This window comes from Salvelinus namaycush, chromosome 26, assembly GCF_016432855.1.
Source record: "Salvelinus namaycush isolate Seneca chromosome 26, SaNama_1.0, whole genome shotgun sequence".
Taxonomy (NCBI): domain Eukaryota; kingdom Metazoa; phylum Chordata; class Actinopteri; order Salmoniformes; family Salmonidae; genus Salvelinus; species Salvelinus namaycush.
The window spans coordinates 10,539,757-10,554,252 of NC_052332.1; positions in this window are offsets into that span (position 1 = coordinate 10,539,757).

Here is a 14,496-nt window from a genome sequence, read left to right on the forward strand (position 1 = left end):
TGGTGAGTATGCAGGTCATGTAAGAACTGGGACATTTTCAGCTTCCAGGAATTGTGTACAGATCCTCGCGACATTGGGCCCTGCATTATCTTCTTCATCCTCACCATTCAGGTCATTCAAATTCAATCGTGAAGTGCATAATCATCCGTTTCTATCTGGTTTCTATCACCCAATCATCAATTCACGTCATTCATTCAGTGAGGAGAGAGACATGTTAGTGCCTGTGTACCAACGGTTTACACCGAACCCAAAATCAAATCCGAGGTTTAATCTTGTCTTCGCTCTATCGCTTTCCCTTTTCGCCTGTCTGTTCTCCAAAATTAGATGGAGGAGTAGTTGCTGCTGGGTCAGGTTTCTTGCCCCTCGCATCTGCCATTTTTTTAAGACAGCAATCACCGCTAAGTCAAGTCTGGACATGGACTTCACTAGCTCTCTATCATGCCACTACCCGTTAGAATATCCCTGAGCTGTTGCGCCGCCTCCTCGCTGACGGAAAACAAGTCACTCATTATGCGCAGAACATCATTTTGGGGGCAAATCCGACCCAACAGGGAAAATGAAAACCAATGAATACGGCGGTTCTCAGGAAGGCTAGAGGAACACTATTGTTAATGCTGCATCGGACTGGATGAGCACTAGCGACTTATTGGAGCATATTGCAGCTTTAGGTATGTGGTGGAGCAATCCTGTGTAAGGGTCCTACATCATTGTTGGTTTTGGCCCAGCACCTAGGTGATGTGCGTTTGAATATACAGACTATTGGTGGAACAGAATGTTGATAATGCGTGAAAAAAATCAAGATAATCGATCTGGGAGGAATCAAACACACATGAATGAACCTGCTGTGGAGAGAAGTGGTGAAGTCGGTAGTAGAGAAAGAAGGGAGGGTGTAAGACAAGACAAGGGAGGATTGCTGCTCTGCTGGGAGAGAGTATTTGAAGTCTGGGAGACGAAAGAGTAGCCCACGTCACTCTGCCCCCTTCCCTACCTCTGTCTACATCCCCCTCTCATTCTCCCTGTGTGCTGCCTTAGTGACAGATCCCTCTGTTTTTATTGGCCCAATGCCCAACCAAGTCATGACATATGTACACACTCACATACATCATCAGTACCTCTTTATTGCGTACGTGCGTGTGCGTGCGTGCGTGCATGTGTGTGTGTGACATCGGTACCTCTTTATTCCTGACAACTTCAAAACACTCCCAGTCCCTTCCATCCCGTATTTGTTCTACCAAGGGAGAGGCCCTACAGAGCAGCCCGGCCTCAGAGCCATACAAAACATACTTTAAGTATTTCTGAGCACCTCCAAGACATATGATACCTACTTATGGTCTAGTGAGTTTGGCCTGAGACCACGTTGTACAGAAGGTATGCTTGTCCTGAGACACTATGCAGTGGTAACTTTCGGCATTCTGACGTCTGACCAATACAACTTTTTAAAGTATTTTTTTTACATGGAAAAACCTTATCATCATTCAAAAAAGATTTCTTCGCTGAAACCATTTTGGCCTCCATCCAGCGAGAAAGAATTATACTTCCACTAGGCTACACATTTAACTGTGTTATAAAATGGTGGTGGTTTTCGTTCAATCCATATTGTTATCTGAGGTATCATTTTTCCACTGTCCTGACTTGAGCGAAAGTAATTCATCCACATGGAGAAAGAAATCACACAATCGAATATGCTTGGCTCCAGTCTCACTAGACAGACTAATAAAATGCTCATTACTGTCAGGGGTGAAGGCAGAAGTCATTTCTTACTGGTACCGCACCTACTATATGTGTTTCTGCAGATTTCCTATAGCATTTTAGAATAGCACACTACTGACGGGCGGGCGGACGGATGGACAGAGTCAGACAGTCAGACACTGTAGGAGGAGAGTAAGAAGGCAAGAGGGGGGAAATGAGAAACAAGGGGCAGTGTGATGAAAAAGTGCGGGTAAAGAAGAGAGGGTGAAAAGAGAGTCTTGATGGACAGAGCAATTACAGGGGAAAGAAAGAGAAAGGAGGAGAGTAGAAGTGGAAATAAACGAAACGAAGAGAGCAGAGGAGAAAAGAGGAAGTAATCCTGTTGCTGTCATTATGCTGGACAGATAATCCTGCTGTAGTCCTGTTGCTGTCATTACGCTAGACAAATACTTGTTTCGATGTATCACATGGGACTCGCGATAGGTGGAACACTACAGGAAGAACTAATCACATAACGTCTGTCGGAGACATGAGGTGAGTCCCTCCCTCCTTATAAGGTGCCACTCGCCCGCCCGCTGGTAACTCTCGGTCTCTTCCTTGCAAAGGTCATTACACTCCTGAAGCTCTTCTCAGCACGACTTGATCCCTGTCTTCCTGCTTAATTGTTCGCAGGCGAACCCTGAGATTAACACTGCCGAATGTAGGACCTCAGCATTAGCTCCCGGTATGTTCATTAAGTGTGCGGAAGCGGAGAACCGTCTAGTTTGGGTCTGCGTCTGCGTCTGCCCGCTGCAAGGGAAAACTGCAGCACATCGTCCAGTCTGTGGAGAAGGTCATCGACTGTCACCTGCCCACCATCAAGGACCATGCAGGTACGATCATCGCCAACCCTGCCCACTCCAGACACCCCATCTTTCAAAAACTCCGTCTGGCAGATGGTTTATGTCAATCATGACCTAACCGCCCGCCATCTGAACAGTTTTTCCCCCCATGCTGTGGCTGGGATCAACCGGCCATCGGGCTCATAGGGATTAAGTGACTTTACATTGGGACAATTACTGCACCTCAAATACGAATCTGCACTATATCGCATTTCCACTATGTAAACCTCCGCACAACACCGTATATATTTGCCATAGCAGCATCCCTCCCTCTGCCCCTCTGTAAATTGTATATTCCCACTGCAACCAGCCTAAATTCCAGAGTTTTATGTTTTATGTTTACTGTACCGATATTGAATATTCTGTATGATATCTGAGGTCTATCTGTCTGTATTCTGTTTGTATGTTGTCTATTGCTGGCAGCATTTTCACACTAAAGCAAATGCTGGGTATGTGTAAATGTACTTGGTGAATAGGTGATTCTGACATAGACTATTACCAGCTTTGCTCCCCGACACAGGAGCTAGCGGTACGAGACACGGCTTCCCTTGTAACTAACTTTCTTCCCTTCCTTTGGAATTGTGGTGGCAGACATCAACCGCCAGGGTAGCACTTGCTCTCTGCATCTACACAGACTAGCTGTCAAGATTAGTCTGTGGAGCAGAGTACACCTACTCTTACTATGCGCGACTCATGTCCCAGGCATACTGAATGTAGGAGCGGACTTGTTGTCCACGGGATTGGAGACTCCATTCCCAAGTGGTGAACCAGATCTGGGAGAGATATGGTTGAGCCACCTTAGATGTCTTGGCATAGCACAAAGACACACACTGCCCGGTGTTCTTTGCGCTAGCAGGAAACACACCACTAGGGGTAGATGCACTGGCACACCCTTCACCAAGGGTGTTGCTCTACGTTTTTCCTCCACTATGCCTAACTAATTTGTTCCCATATTCTACCCAGACATGCCACTATGCAAGTCTTATTCCATTAGTAACCCTTACGTGTAATCCATGTTGCTTTTTGAAAAATAATATTGAAAAGTATGTTTTATTCTCGATCACAATGGGCTGTATTCCCAAAGTCACCAACAGTAAGCTTTTTTTATGCTGCACACCCCAGCCCTGTTATTTGCATATCTTAGTCCTATGACCTCTGACCTGGACGCTAATCATTTCATATAAACTCATAGTACAGTAGTATAACACATGTGCCCCAGCCCCATTCACTTTTCTTCCTACCACAAACTGCTGCCAGAAAGGATTTTAATGGGCAATAGAAGTGTGTCTACACAAAAGTTTATTACTGGAACAAGGGCAGGCAAAATGACAGGTCAAGGGCAGGTAGAGGTCAGTAATCCAGATCAGAGTCCAAAAGGTCCAGAATGGCAGGCAGTCTCAGAGTCAGGGCAGGCAGAGGTCAATAATCCAGGGTGGTGTGACAAGGTATAGAACGGCAGGCAGGCTCAAGGTCAGGGCAGGCAGAAACTAGAACAAGACAGCAAGGGTAAAATGCTGGTAGGCTTGACAAACAAAATGAATTGGCAATAGACAAACAGAGAACACAGGTATAAATACATTCTGGATAATGGGGAAGATAGGCAACACCTGGAGGGGGGTGGAGACGAGCACAAAGACAGGTGAAACAGATCAGGGTGTGTGTCACGTTCCTGACCTGTTTTCTGTTGTTTGGTATGTGTTTATTGGTCAGGGCGTGAGTTTTGGGTGGGCAGTCTATGTTTTCTGTTTCTATGTTGGTTTTGGGGTTGCCTGGTATGGCTCTCAATTAGAGGCAGGTGTTTGACGTTTCCTCTGATTGAGAGTCATATTAAGGTAGGTTGTTCTCACTGTTTGTTTGTGGGTGATTGTCGTCCGTGTCTGTGTCTGCGCACCACACGGGACTGTAGCGTTTGTTCATTCGTTTGTTATAGTCTGTACCTGTTCCTACGTGCTTCGTGTTAATTGTAAGTTCTCATGGTTTAGGTCAGTCTACACTCCGTTTTGTTATTTTGTTAGTTAGTCAAGTATAGTTCGTTTTTTGTCTTGTCTTTAATAAATCATTATGTATTCACAACCCGCTGCACTTTGGTCGAATCACTACTCCTCCTCTTCGTATGAAGAGGAGGAGGAATGCCGTTATAGAATCACCCACCAAACCCAGATCAAGCAGCGGGTTAACGGACAGCAACGACAGCGCAAGAAGGAGGAATGGACATGGGAGGATGTTTTGGACGGTAAGGGTTGCTACACATGGGAGGAGATCCTGGCTGGAAAGGATCGCCTCCCATGGGAACAGCTGGAGGCAGCTCGGAGAGCGGAGGAAACCGGAGAGAGGAACCGGCGTTATGAGGGGACGCGTCTAGCACGGAAGCCCGAAAAGCCCGTGAGTACTACCCAAAAATTTCTTGGGGGGGGGCTAAGAGGTAGTGGGCCGAGGGCAGGTAGGAGACCTGCGCCCACTTCCCAGGCTAACCGTGGAGAGCGGGAGTACGGGCAGACACCGTGTTACGCAGTAGAGCGCACGGTGTCTCCTGTACGTGTTCATAGCCCGGTGCGGGTTATTCCACCTCCCCGCACTGGTAGGGCTAGATTGGGCATTGAGCCAAATGTCATGAAGCCGGCCCTACATATCTGGCCACCAGTACGTCTCCTCGGGCCGGCTTACATGGCACCAGCCTTACGCATGGTGTCCCCGGTTCGCCTACATAGCCCGGTGCGGGTTATTCCACCTCCCCGCACTGGTCAGGCGACGGGGAGCATACAACCAGGTAAGGTTGGGCAGGTTCAGTGCTCAAGGGAGCCAGTACGCCTACACGGTCCGGTATATCCGGCGCCACCTTCCCGCCCCAGCTCAGTACCACCAGTGCCTGCACCACGCATCAAGCCTCATGTGCGTCCTCAGAGCCCTGTACGCACTGTTCCTTCTCCACGTACTCGCCCTGAGGTGCGTGCCCTCAGCCCGGTACCTCCAGTTCCGGTACCACGCACCAGTCCTATAGTGCGCATCGAGAGTCCAGTGTGCCCTGTTCCTGCTCCCCGCACTAGCCTTGAGGTGCGTGTCTCCAGTCCGGTACCACCAGTTCCGGCACCACGCACCAGGCCTACTGTGCGCCTCAGCAGGTCAGAGTCGGCTGTCTGCCCAACGCCGCCTGCACTGCTCGTCTGCCCAGCACCGTCTGAGCCATCTGTCTGCCCAGCGCCTTCGGAGCCATCTGTCTGCCCAGCGCCTTCGGAGCCATCTGTCTGCCCAGCGCCTTCGGAGCCATCCGTCTGCCCAGCGCCTTCTGAGCCATCCGTCTGCCCAGCGCCTTCTGAGCCATCCGTCTGCCCAGCGCCTTCTGAGCCATCCGTCTGCCCAGCGCCTTCTGAGCCATCCGTCTGCCACGAGCCATTAGAGCCGCCCGTCTGTCCCGAGCCATTAGAGCCGCCCGTCAGTCAGGAGCCGCTAGAGCCGTCCGTCAGTCAGGAGCTGCCAGAGCCGCCAGCCAGTCAGGAGCTGCCAGAGCCGCCAGCCAGTCAGGAGCTGCCAGAGCCGCCAGCCAGTCATGAGCTGCCCTACAGTCATGAGCTGCCCTACAGTCATGAGCTGCCCTTCAGTCATGAGCTGCCCTCCAGTCATGAGCTGCCCTCCAGTCATGAGCTGCCCTCCAGTCATGAGCTGCCCTACAGTCATGAGCTGCCCTCCAGTCATGAGCTGCCCTCCAGTCATGAGCTGCCCTCCAGTCATGAGCTGCCCTCCAGTCATGAGCTGACACTCAGTCCGGAGCTGCCACTCAGTCCGGAGCTGCCACCCAGTCCGGAGCTGCCACCCAGTCCGGAGCTGCCACTCAGTCCGGAGCTGCCATTAGTACAGAGTTGTCCCTCTGTCCTAAGCTACCTCTCTGTCCGGAGCTACCTCTCTGTCCTGAGCTACCTCTCTGTCCTGAGCTACCTCTCTGTCCTGAGCTACCTCTCTGTCCTGAGCTACCTCTCTGTCCTGAGCTGTCTCCTCTATGTAGGAGGGGCCTTAGTGAAGGTTCCTGGACCATGGTCGGGGGCGAGGGTCGCCACTCAAAGGACGCTAAGGAGGGGGACAAAGACAGTGGTGGAGTGGTGTCCTCGTCCACCGCCGGAGCCGCCACCGCGGACAGATGCCCACCCAGACCCTCCCCTTGAGTTGTAGGGGTGCACCCGGAGTTCGCACCTTGAGGGGGGGGTTCTGTCACGTTCCTGACCTGTTTTCTGTTGTTTGGTATGTGTTTATTGGTCAGGGCGTGAGTTTTGGGTGGGCAGTCTATGTTTTCTGTTTCTATGTTGGTTTTGGGGTTGCCTGGTATGGCTCTCAATTAGAGGCAGGTGTTTGACGTTTCCTCTGATTGAGAGTCATATTAAGGTAGGTTGTTCTCACTGTTTGTTTGTGGGTGATTGTCGTCCGTGTCTGTGTCTGCGCACCACACGGGACTGTAGCGTTTGTTCATTCGTTTGTTATAGTCTGTACCTGTTCCTACGTGCTTCGTGTTAATTGTAAGTTCTCATGGTTTAGGTCAGTCTACACTCCGTTTTGTTATTTTGTTAGTTAGTCAAGTATAGTTCGTTTTTTGTCTTGTCTTTAATAAATCATTATGTATTCACAACCCGCTGCACTTTGGTCGAATCACTACTCCTCCTCTTCGTATGAAGAGGAGGAGGAATGCCGTTACAGTGTGACATATTCTGTATATTTGTGTTCTTCTTTTTACTCTGTCATTTGGGTCATTATTGTGGAGCAACTACAATGTTGTTGATCCATCCTCAGATTTCTCCCGTCACAGCGATTTAACTATGTAGCTGTTTTAGAATCCCCAATGGCCTCATGGTGACATCCCTGAGCAGTTTCCTTCCTGTCATGCAGCTCAGTTCAGAAGACTGGTTAAATACATCATCCACAGCATAATTTTTAACTTGACCATGCTTTTAGTTTAGTTTATTAATTCAACCATTTTAAAAAACAAGCACACATAAAACTTAAAAGCCATACATGCACATGAATAAAATCATCGAGGATAACACACAATAAAGTCTGTGACTTATTTCCATTGTGGTCCTCTTGAGACAAGATGACTATACAAGATCAAACACAGTATGGCAGTGAAATAATAAAACAAAAACATAAAAGAAGAACATCTATCTCATAATTCCAGTTACATCATAGGGGTCATTGATATGGGCACAGAGGACATCAAACATATTTTTACTTTATTTTTAAAGCTGTCCAGAGAGGACGTCGTTTTTATGGGCAGAGGCAACTCATTCCACTCTGAGGCTCCAGTATACAAGAAAGTACCTTTCCCAGCATTACTCCTGAACCTGTATAAGCACACATCAGCAACACCTGATCTGGTGCTGGGATTGTGTGCATCCCTAACACGAGGAAAGTAATCACTTAAATATCTGGGCGCAGGACCATAAATACTCCTGTAAACCAAACCTAGTCTAATCTGAGACACCCTAGCCTCAAAAGGCAGCCAGTTTAGTTCCTGAAAGTAGCTCCTGCCTATGTGAGTATGTGGACTCACCTTCAAAACTACCCTGATCAACTTATTCTGGGCTATCTGGAGCTTCCCCTTCATAAGTTTAGATAAGCCCCCAAACCAGGAAGTACTAGCATAGTCAAAATGGCATTGAATGATGGCAGTAGCTAGCACTTTCATGGAGTCCTTATCAAGCAGCTTGGACTTTCTAGCCAAAAACTTAATCCTGGCATTAACCTTCCCTAGCTCCTTATTGGCCATGCTCACACCTCCAAAGCTTCCATCAAGGATACATCCCAAGTAGCTAACAGGGGTTTTAGTAGTCAGCACCTCACCCCCTAACTCCACTCTGATTTCAGACAACCTACACAATTTAGGTCTGGATCCAGAAATAATTGCTTCAGTTTTCCCTAAGTGCAGAGATAACTTATTATCTCCAAGCCATTTGCTAATGTTAGGAAGCTCTGTGCTAAGTATGCTCCCCAACATAGTTTTACTTTTGTGAGACACCAGAAGTGTAGAGTCATCCGCATGAAGAAAAAGACAGAAAGAACAAGCATCTTTTATATCATTAATATACAATAAAAACAGCAGAGGCCCAAGCACGCTCCCCTGCGGAACGCCACAACTCATTGGTTTTGCCTGAGACAGTGAACCATTAACCTCTACTACTTGCTCCCTTCCTGATAAATAGGACTTTACCCAGCCTAGAGGGATACTGCTTAACCCCAGTGCCTCCAGTTTGGAGATTAGGAGACAGTGGTTAACTGTATCAAAGGCCTTCTGTAGGTCAAGCAGTACCATTCCACACAGATTTCCCTCATCAATCTCTTTCCTGATGAAGTCAGTCAAGTAAAGTAGACATGAATCAGTGGAGTATGTTTTTCTAAAACCCAACTGAAAATCATACATTAGACCCTGTTTGTTAACATATTCATACATTTGCTCATGTACAATTCTCTCCATGATCTTTGATGTTACACAGAGGATAGATACAGGCCTATAATTCCCAGGGTCATACTTTATCCCCTTCTTATACAGAGGTATAACTTTAGCTTGTTTCATGTCCCTGGGAAAGGTGCCTTGTTCAAGAGAGAGATTAACAATATGCGTAATACAAGGGCCAATTTGCTCAGCAGAATCTATTAGAAACCTTGCAGGAATATTATCCAGGCCTGTGGCTTTGGAGCATTTAAGCTCTGCCAACATACTGACTATTTTGGCTGTTGCTGCCTTTGAAAAATAAAAAGAGTTTGGCTGAACCCCTAACTCTACATAATACTTCTGGACTTGGTTGCTTCCATACAAACCAGAACTGGAGGGCAGCTGGCTAACCAGCTTGCTGGCAACAGAAGTAAAAAAAGAGTTGAATTCATTGGCAACCTCTGCCTTTTCATATACCATCTCCCCTTTGATGTTCAGTTCAATACTGTTTAGTTTGTTTTTGGTAGTACTACTACAGCCTAGTTCCTTAAATGATTTCCAAAGCTTTTTAGGGTCATTTTTGTTTTCAATTATTTTCTCAGCAAAGTAACCCCTCTTAGCTTCATCCATCCTGCTCTGTACTTCATTTCTGTGACGTTTATATAGGACAAAATCATGCTGCTCTTGAGAGTTCTTACATTTCTTAAAGGCCTTATTCCTTGCTTGGATAGATTCTAGAATCTCATGATTAAACCAAGGGCTAGATCTCTGCTTTACCCTGACCCGTCTAATGGGAGCCATCACATTCAACACATCAAGGAATCTACATTTAAAGGCTTCCCAGGCACTGTCTACCCCGACACTATCTAGCACAGGTGACCAGTCAATTTTACCCACTTCCTCCCTAAACTTTTCTACACAGTATTTTTTGAGTCCTCTGATTCTAACGGTTTTGTGACACTTAAATATATCTTTAAAAATCCTCCTTGTGCTAAATATAATAAAATGATCACTGATTCCATAGACTATTACCTAAAGCTTAAAGAGTTATTCAATGTCTGATTTGTTATTGTTACCCATCAACCAATCACTGCCCTTCTTTATGAAGCTTTTGAGCTCCCTGGTTTTTGTAGTTGAATCTGTGCTTCTGTGAAATTCAATACTGGACTGAGGGACCTTACAGATGTTGTAGGTATGGGGTACAGGGGAAGTAATGAAAAAATAATGTCAATCTCTATTATTTCACACAGAGTATTACGTGATTTGTTAAGCCACATTTTACTCCTAAAGTAATTTAGGCCTGCCTAAACAAAGGGGGTGAATACTTACACAACAACTCTTTTTTAGATATTTAATTTTTATGAAAGTAATTTGTTGAATTTTGAAGAATTCTCTTTTTAACTTTGACATTATGGAGTATTTTGGTGTAGATCAATGGCAAAACATCACAATTAAATCCATTTCAATCCCACTTTGTAATGCAATAAAATGTGAAAAGAAAACCAAGGGGGGTGAATACTTATGATCCCCACTGTATGTAAACTATACATTTACATTACATTTAAGTCATTTAGCAGACGCTCTTATCCAGAGCGACTTACAAATTGGTGCATTCACCTTATGATATCCAGTGGAACAACCACTTTACAATAGTGCATCTAACTCTTTTAAGGGGGGGGAGGGGGGGGGTTAGAAGGATTACTTTATCCTATCCTAGGTATTCCTTAAAGAGGTGGGGTTTCAGGTGTCTCCGGAAGGTGGTGATTGACTCCGCTGACCTGGCGTCGTGAGGGAGTTTGTTCCACCATTGGGGTGCCAGAGCAGCGAACAGTTTTGACTGGGCTGAGCGGGAACTGTACTTCCTCAGAGGTAGGGAGGCGAGCAGGCCAGAGGTGGATGAACGCAGTGCCCTTGTTTGGGTGTAGGGCCTGATCAGAGCCTGAAGGTACGGAGGTGCCGTTCCCCTCACAGCTCCGTAGGCAAGCACCATGGTCTTGTAGCGGATGCGAGCTTCAACTGGAAGCCAGTGGAGAGAGCGGAGGAGCGGGGTGATGTGAGAGAACTTGGGAAAGTTGAACACCAGACGGGCTGCGGCGTTCTGGATGAGTTGTAGGGGTTTAATGGCACAGGCAGGGAGCCCAGCCAACAGCGAGTTGCAGTAATCCAGACGGGAGATGACAAGTGCCTGGATTAGGACCTGCGCCGCTTCCTGCGTGAGGCAGGGTCGTACTCTGCGAATGTTGTAGAGCATGAACCTACAGGAACGGGTCACCGCCTTGATGTTAGTTGAGAACGACAGGGTGTTGTCCAGGATCACGCCAAGGTTCTTAGCACTCTGGGAGGAGGACACAATGGAGTTGTCAACCGTGATGGCGAGATCATGGAACGGGCAGTCCTTCCCCGGGAGGAAGAGCAGCTCCGTCTTGCCGAGGTTCAGCTTGAGGTAGTGATCCGTCATCCACACTGATATGTCTGCCAGACATGCAGAGATGCGATTCACCACCTGGTTATCAGAGGGGGGAAAGGAGAAGATTAATTGTGTGTCGTCTGCATAGCAATGATAGGAGAGACCATGTGAGGATATGACAGAGCCAAGTGACTTGGTGTATAGCGAGAATAGGAGAGGGCCTAGAACAGAGCCCTGGGGGACACCAGTGGTGAGAGCACGTGGTGCGGAGACAGATTCTCGCCACGCCACCTGGTAGGAGCGACCTGTCAGGTAGGACGCAATCCAAGCGTGGACCTTGCCGGAGATGCCCAGCTCGGAGAGGGTGGAGAGGAGGATCTGATGGTTCACAGTATCAAAGGCAGCCGATAGGTCTAGAAGGATGAGAGCAGAGGAGAGAGAGTTAGCTTTAGCAGTGCGGAGCGCCTCCGTGACACAGAGAAGAGCAGTCTCAGTTGAATGACTAGTCTTGAAACCTGACTGATTTGGATCAAGAAGGTCATTCTGAGAGAGATAGCAGGAGAGCTGGCCAAGGACGGCACGTTCAAGAGTTTTGGAGAGAAAAGAAAGAAGGGATACTGGTCTGTAGTTATTGACATCAGAGGGATCGAGTGTAGGTTTTTTCAGAAGGGGTGCAACTCTCGCTCTCTTGAAGACGGAAGGGACGTAGCCAGCGGTCAAGGATGAGTTGATGAGCGAGGTGAGGTAAGGGAGAAGGTCTCCGGAAATGGTCTGGAGAAGAGAGGAGGGGATAGGGTCAAGCGGGCAGGTTGTTGGGCGGCCGGCCGTCACAAGACGCGAGATTTCATCTGGAGAGAGAGGGGAGAAAGAGGTCAAAGCACAGGGTAGGGCAGTGTGAGCAGAACCAGCGGTGTCGTTTGACTTAGCAAACGAGGATCGGATGTCGTCGACCTTCTTTTCAAAATGGTTGACGAAGTCATCCGCAGAGAGGGAGGAGGGGGGAGGAGGGGGAGGAGGATTCAGGAGGGAGGAGAAGGTGGCAAAGAGCTTCCTAGGGTTAGAGGCAGATGCTTGGAATTTAGAGTGGTAGAAATTGGCTTTAGCAGCAGAGACAGAAGAGGAGAATGTAGAGAGGAGGGAGTGAAAGGATGCCAGGTCCGCAGGGAGGCGAGTTTTCCTCCATTTCCGCTCGGCTGCCCGGAGCCCTGTTCTGTGAGCTCGCAATGAGTCGTCGAGCCACGGAGCAGGAGGGGAGGACCGAGCCGGCCTGGAGGATAGGGGACATAGAGAGTCAAAGGATGCAGAAAGGGAGGAGAGGAGGGTTGAGGAGGCAGAATCAGGAGATAGGTTGGAGAAGGTTTGAGCAGAGGGAAGAGATGATAGGATGGAAGAGGAGAGAGTAGCGGGGGAGAGAGAGCGAAGGTTGGGACGGCGCGATACCATCCGAGTAGGGGCAGTGTGGGAAGTGTTGGATGAGAGCGAGAGGGAAAAGGATACAAGGTAGTGGTCGGAGACTTGGAGGGGAGTTGCAATGAGATTAGTGGAAGAACAGCATCTAGTAAAGATGAGGTCAAGCGTATTGCCTGCCTTGTGAGTAGGGGGGGAAGGTGAGAGGGTGAGGTCAAAAGAGGAGAGGAGTGGAAAGAAGGAGGCAGAGAGGAATGAGTCAAAGGTAGACGTGGGGAGATTAAAGTCACCCAGAACTGTGAGAGGTGAGCCATCCTCAGGAAAGGAACTTATCAGGGCGTCAAGCTCATTGATGAACTCTCCAAGGGAACCTGGAGGGCGATAAATGATAAGGATGTTAAGCTTGAAAGGGCTGGTAACTGTGACAGCATGGAATTCAAAGGAGGCGATAGACAGATGGGTCAGGGGAGAAAGAGAAAATGTCCACTTGGGAGAGATGAGGATCCCAGTGCCACCACCCCGCTGACCAGAAGCTCTCGGGGTGTGCGAGAACACGTGGGCAGACGAGGAGAGAGCAGTAGGAGTAGCAGTGTTATCATTGGTAATCCATGTTTCCGTCAGTGCCAAGAAGTCGAGGGACTGGAGGGAAGCATAGGCTGAGATGAACTCTGCCTTGTTGGCCGCAGATCGGCAGTTCCAGAGGCTGCCTGAGACCTGGAACTCCACGTGGGTCGTGCGCGCTGGTACCACCAGGTTAGAGTAGCAGCGGCCACGCGGTGTGAAGCGTTTGTATGGTCTATGCAGAGAGGAGAGAACAGGGATAGACAGACACATAGTTGACAGGCTACAGAAGAGGCTACGCTAATGCAAAGGAGATTGGAATGACAAGTGGACTACACGTCTCGAATGTTCAGAAAGTTTAAGCTTACGTTGCAAAAAATCTTATTGACTAAAATGATATAGTACTGCTGGCTGGTGAAATAGGCTAGCTAGCAGTGGCTGCGTTGTTGACTTTGTTTGAAAGTGTAGCTGGCTAGGTAACCTCGACAATTACTCTAGACTACACAATTATCTTGGATACAAAGACGGCTATGTAGCCAGCTAAGATCAAACAAATCAAACTGTTGTACTGTAATGAAATGAAATGTAATACTACCTGTGGAGCGAAGCGGAATGCAACTACTCGCTCCAACCCGGAAGTGCGTATCATAGAGGGAGAGGCAATAGAAGTGTTGTTTCTTGTATTATTGTCTTTTGTGTCTTTAGAGGACTGCTTCACCTTAATGTCCCCTTTCCCTTTATATATATATATCACTATATCCTTTAAACATTTTATTTACAAAGAAAATATTTTTAAATGTCAACAATATATTTGTTTTTTAAGCTGTTGAATGCAGACATCTGGTGACAAATGAATCTGTAAAAGTACACCTTGGAGAAATATGCTTGTAGTCTTGTGACCATTTCAACAAATCATATGAAACTTCTCTGAATCATACTAAAGACCTTAATAACGCAGAACATATGACATATTTTTGATAAATTCAACGTCATTTCTTTAGAACATGTAAAGTACAAAAGCTTTGTGCTTGCTGTCACTATTGCGAGACATGGGATTAAATACTCCCCACTCTAGCCGGAGTAAGGGAGCAAGGCCTATCCCTCGTCTTAGTAGCCCCTCGAAGACCAGGGAAACTCTT